Here is a 5,555-nt window from a genome sequence, read left to right as displayed (position 1 = left end):
TATTGGACTCTGAGTTTTTCTTTAACATCCTACTCATGTCTTCTAACTGGATCTACTGAGCTTCTTGTATTTGTTTGAAAATTCGAGACTGAAAATCAAAAGATGTGAAATTCGGAGTTGGAGCGTATTGTGCAAGTGAAATGCCCCCAGAAGGGTGCTGCTACAGGGTCACATCGACGACGCAGGCGTTACGACGCAGGCGTTACCGGTGGTAGCCAGTGCAAGCCGCGCAGGCAGCGTAGGGTCAGTGAAGCGCTGTACCTGCTGCGCTCCCCCGGCAGCCCTCAGCCCAGGCGCTTCCTGAGGTGGAGGGGAGCAGGAGCTCCAGCTGAACCAGCGGCGGCTGCCTGCGCTGAATTCCGCTTGTGCCTTGTCCCCAAAAGCTTACCCGCCATAGTGTGGTTGGGTGCAATATGAGAAATGGGGGAGGGTGTCCTCTAAAAATTAGGTTGTCCAGGTCATCGAGTGCTCCCTATTCTGTTACACCAATGTAAGATTACTAATGTAAGATTCCCAGTTTCCTAATGATGCTAACTGTTGTGTTTGCGTTTGGGCATGTTCCCTTATATTTGGCAACTTCCTAAAACTTAGGAGAACTGGTTTTGAGTTCAGTTTTCCTTTAGGTGTACTTTTTTCTAGGTAGCACAGAGTTTTTTACAACAGCATACTATGATGTGCTCTGTGACTCTTTGAAGCCAGTATTAATCTACTTTTCTGAAGATGCCCATTTTATAAAAGCTGAGCAATGTAGGCTCTAGCCCTGAGCCTTTGCTAGAGCTGTGCCCAGTGTTTTGCAAATCCAAGCCTGGTCAGTCACTGTCCTTGCTCTACTCGTTTGCTCCTTCAAAGTGTTCCCTCACATCTAAGACTTGTTTCCACAAAAGGCGCTGCTTCTGCCCTTGATAGAAGCATCTCTACTGTTTCTATCCTTTCTTATGGTGCATGTTGATACAGAAGTCAAATCTGCTGTTAGTAGTTCCATGGATCTCCCCAGTCTTCCTTAATTCCTTATAGATTGGCAGGCTTTTGCTAGAGATAAATTTGCTTATGTATCACAGTTAATAGCTGAGGAATTTTAACTTTTTAAAAATTCTTGTTAGGTGCTAAGTCTCTTGTTAACATACATGCACAGGCACACACGTACATGCACATTTGAGGCTGTACTTCACAAGAGTTAAGAGTATCTCTGATGTGAGAACCTCTTTCACCAGCTGCATTCCGAGCCCTTCAGCCCGTTGCTGCTAGGGCTTCATCTCCCTGGCAGACTGGCAACTCTGGTTGATGTACTTGACAAAGAGACCTGCTTTCAGAGTTGTTCCTCACTGGTACTTTTTGCTCCTTTCTGAATTTTTTTTTTAATATTTAAATTTTGATTATCTACTTTTTTCCTCTTATTTAGACATGGCTTCTTGAAAGATGTATTTTCTACTAACAGCCTAACTTGGTCTCATCTAACTGCTAGCTTTTATTGATCTTGCTGACTCTGGCACCTGTTGAGTCTGAACTTTTCAGTCATTTAAGAATATTGTGCTGCCTGTAAAGACTTTATTTTAAAAAGAAATTAAACTGTTATCTTCTAGCTTTGAGGTTGCACATTATTTTGGCTTTCTTGCTCAAAGATCTGGAGTTTGCCTGCCTTATGGACTGTGACAGTTGGGCCTCAGAGCAGGCACCTGCATCATTCAAGGCTATGCTGAGAACACTGCTCTTAAAGCTCTACTTCAAGAAAGTAATCTCTTACAGCATCTAAAAATTTAAATACTGTTACATCTTGTGATATTTGCTCAAGCTGAGGAGATGAATTCAAGTCCCTTGTTTTTAACCTTATTCTATCTACAGCCATGTGATGGATATTCCATACTGATGTAGGTCACTATCGCTTCCACTGAATTTATGTCCTGGTGTTAAAAGTCAAAATAACTACCTCAGTTCTACCACGTCCAAGATGTGTTACTGGTATTTAATCCATGTAATTTGTTGGGGATATATATATATATATAAAAAAAAATAAAGCATTTGCTGTTTCTGACTGTGCTTCTGCTGTTTCCTGCCAGGTCACCAACTCTACTCTTAAACCTTTTCTCCAGGCTTGACATTTAAAGCAGAGAATCTGTGCCTTTGGAAGGGGAAGAGTAGTTATAACACCAGGTTACCATTTGTTATGCATTCTTGGCTGTGCCTGGACTGGGGGAAGCTCTGGGTTTGAAATTCGCAGGACAGAAGCGGATGAAGAATCTAACATGCTGGACTTTCTAGTGGCTGGAAAGCAAAAGGGCAAGCTGGGTGTTGACTAAGTACTTCTCATTGTCCCTCTAGAGAGTTTATGCAGCTATTTCAGCACTGAAATGGAAAAGCACAGTGTGCACACCACTAATAATAAAGTCTAGTATGGATATGAAGGGTATAAACCACAGGCTGTGTATCAAAAATTGCCTTGTATCAAACAGTTGACAGACACTCTTAAGGGTCTTGCATGCTATGATTAAAGCAAATGCAGTTCTTCATACACATTGAAGGAAAACTTTTTGTCTCCCTGAAGTAAAATGGAGGAAAGTTACTTGCTCTCTCAGTTTTGCTGTTGTCTAGGTATCATTCTTCCAAAATCTTTCAGTATGAGTTACTTTTAACCACTTGCAGCTCCTCACAGAGGTATTGCTGGTTTTCAAGTTTACGTTCAGAGGAGTTGGTGATGCAAGCCATCAGGCTCTTAAAGAAAACGGAACAAAAATTTGTGATGCACACCAGCAATATGCCCTGCCTTTACTGATAGTGAAGCATCACTATACCATGGCACTGGAAGCGTGCAAGAGTGCTGCTGTCCAGCTGCCCACCATTCTTCTGAAGCGTTCAAGTGGTCTGATGAGAAAGCTTGGCTGAAGATTTTATCATTCAACTTCTGGAAACACAGGTCTGATGAAATAAAAGAGCAGGTTTAAAATGCAATTTATAGCTCCACTGTCATTCATGTTGTATTTCAGTACAAAGATGAAAGAATTTAGATTTCCTTGGTGCAGGCTGAAAACCTTAGATAAGATACCCTTTATGCTGAAAAATTGCATCAAATAAGAAAGTGTTGACAACAAATGAGGAAGTCGCCCTCAACTGGCAATTTTTCACTGTAAATTACCTTCTGGAAATAACCAATAATAAACCATGTAGGTCTTAAAAGTCTATGAAAAGTTCCCTTGAAAAAAAAGGCCAGTTGATGGAAGGTTTGCTGTTTTTTCCTCTCCCCAGCATGTATCAACCTGCAGGAGTAACTTACTGAGTTGAGTATGTTCCATAAGTACTGTGCAACTGTACCTAAAGTAACTGTTGTTTAATGCAATAAATATCTTGCTGTAGATGTTGTTCAGGTTGATGATTTTATAACTTTATTTTTTAACTTCAAATTCCATTATTTTTACTACTAACTGCAGTAATGTTGAGGTTTAACCCCAGCCGGCACCTCCTCCCCCTCCTTCCTCACTGACCTTGGTGTCTGCAGAGTTTCTTACATCTTCTCACTCCTCTCTCCGGCTGCAAAAGCTCTCTAACTGGTTTTTTCCTTCTTAAATATGTTATCACAGAGGCGCTGATTGGCTTGGCCTTGGCCAGCAGCAGGTCCGTCTTGGAGCCGGCTGGCATTGGCTCTGTCAGACACAGGGGGAGCTTCTAGCAGCTTCTCACAGAAGCCACCCCTGTAGCCCCCCTGCTAACAAAACCTTGCCACGCAAACCCAACACAGCAGCACAGCCCCACGCAGCTGCTTGCTTACTTCCCCCTAGTGGGATGGGGGAGAGAATTGGAAAAGTTAAAGTGAGAAAACTCATGGGTTGAGATAAAGACAGTTTAATAGGTAAAGCAAAAGCCACACACACAAGGAAAGCAAGACAAGGAATTCATTCAGCACTTCCCATGGGCAGGCAGGGGTTCAGCCATCCCCAGGAAAGCAGGGCTCCATCACGCCTAACAGGGACTTGGGAAGACAAATGCCATCACTCCGAATGCCACCACCCCCCCCAGTCCCTCCTCTTCCCCCAAGCTCCTTATAAACCGAGCATGATGTTGTATGGTATGGGATATCCCTTGGGTCAGCTGGGGTCAGCTGTCCCAGCTGTGTCCCCTCCCAACTCCTTGTGCACCCCCAGCCCCCTCGCTGGTGGGGTGGGGTGAGAAGCAGCAAAGGCCTTGGCTCTGTGTGAGCACTGCTCAGCAGTAATGAAAACATCCCTCTGTTAGCAACGCTGTTTCCAGCAAAAATCCAAAACACAGCCCCATACTAGCTACTGTGGAGAAAATTAACTCTAGCCCAGCCAAAACTGTCAGTATCTACTTACTGTGGAGGTAACTAGTTTTTAAAATCAAATATTAAGGCACTCCAACAGACAAACAGGCTTAAAAATTATAAGCTTCCAATGTTTCACAAACATTCTACTGAGGTAATAAAAAAAAAGTATAGGACTTGCAAATTAAAAACCACAATAGTCCCAGTGGCACATTCTCACTCAGTAACGAAAAGGTTTAAGTCAGCAAGATACAGGCTAACTCTTAAATGACATACTGGGGTGTGTGAAAGGGGAAAAGAAATCAGTATAGAGGCTGTATTTACTGCAGCACTTTGAACTACAACTATATTAAAGATAAAGATAACTAAAATTATGCTGTCCTTTTGTTCCATAGTAAATTACCCCATCCTGCTGCCTTTCAGCTGTATGAGAGCACGTAGGGAGCGCATCCCTAAGCCCCAGCTCGCTGACTGCACAGGGGAGCGGCAGGGCTTCGAGCAACATGGAAGGTGTCCGTCAGTCACTGACTCGGAGCTCCAGCCTGGGGCTCTTGGCATTACATAAAGGAAAGCAGGGACGCTGACAGCCACTTGTTGCTATTTTAAAATCAGGTGGATGGGTCTGCACAATAGCATGGTATCAGCTCTTTCTCACGTCAGTATGCCGCTAATTAGATAGGTATTATTTTGCAATAATTTAACTTTATTCAGTTAACTGAGATGCAAAACAAGGTCATTAAAACCAACCACCTAGTGGCAATCTGCGTGGGTCTTCTCAGACACAGCAGTGCTTCAGCAGGCGTTCTGGCTTCTGCAGGAGACCCCCGTGCCCAACAGGAAGTAATTTAGAGAATCAGAGGTACAAGTTACAGGGACTGTCTGTCAGGAGGGCCTCCCACACTGAGTCACCAGCCTCCAGCTTTCTGGGGGTGGGTGGGTGGGGGGGTGAGATGTTTCCGGAGCTGGTTAGCAAGCAAGTCAGGCAGCTGGGGACAGAAACTGCTGGCATGGCCCCTGCATCGGCTGTCTCTGGCCAGATCGCACCCTTCAGCAGCAGATCCCCACCACCGTGTACCTGTTAGTCAAACCAAAACCATGTCTCTGCTTCCGGGACGTGGCATTTTAGTGTTTTTACACCCGTGAACAGCAGCTAGACTGAAGCGTGGCTAACCACACCGTGGCCCGGTTGTCCTTCAGTAGCTTTGACCTTTCATGCTGTACACCCTCTCCAGTTGCCGTCTACCTGCTAAGTCCAACAGCATCTCAGCCTTCCACAGGAATATTCAAG

This window comes from Grus americana, chromosome 1, assembly GCF_028858705.1.
Source record: "Grus americana isolate bGruAme1 chromosome 1, bGruAme1.mat, whole genome shotgun sequence".
NCBI classification, from domain to species: Eukaryota; Metazoa; Chordata; class Aves; order Gruiformes; family Gruidae; genus Grus; species Grus americana.
Note: the sequence above shows the minus strand (reverse complement) of the source record.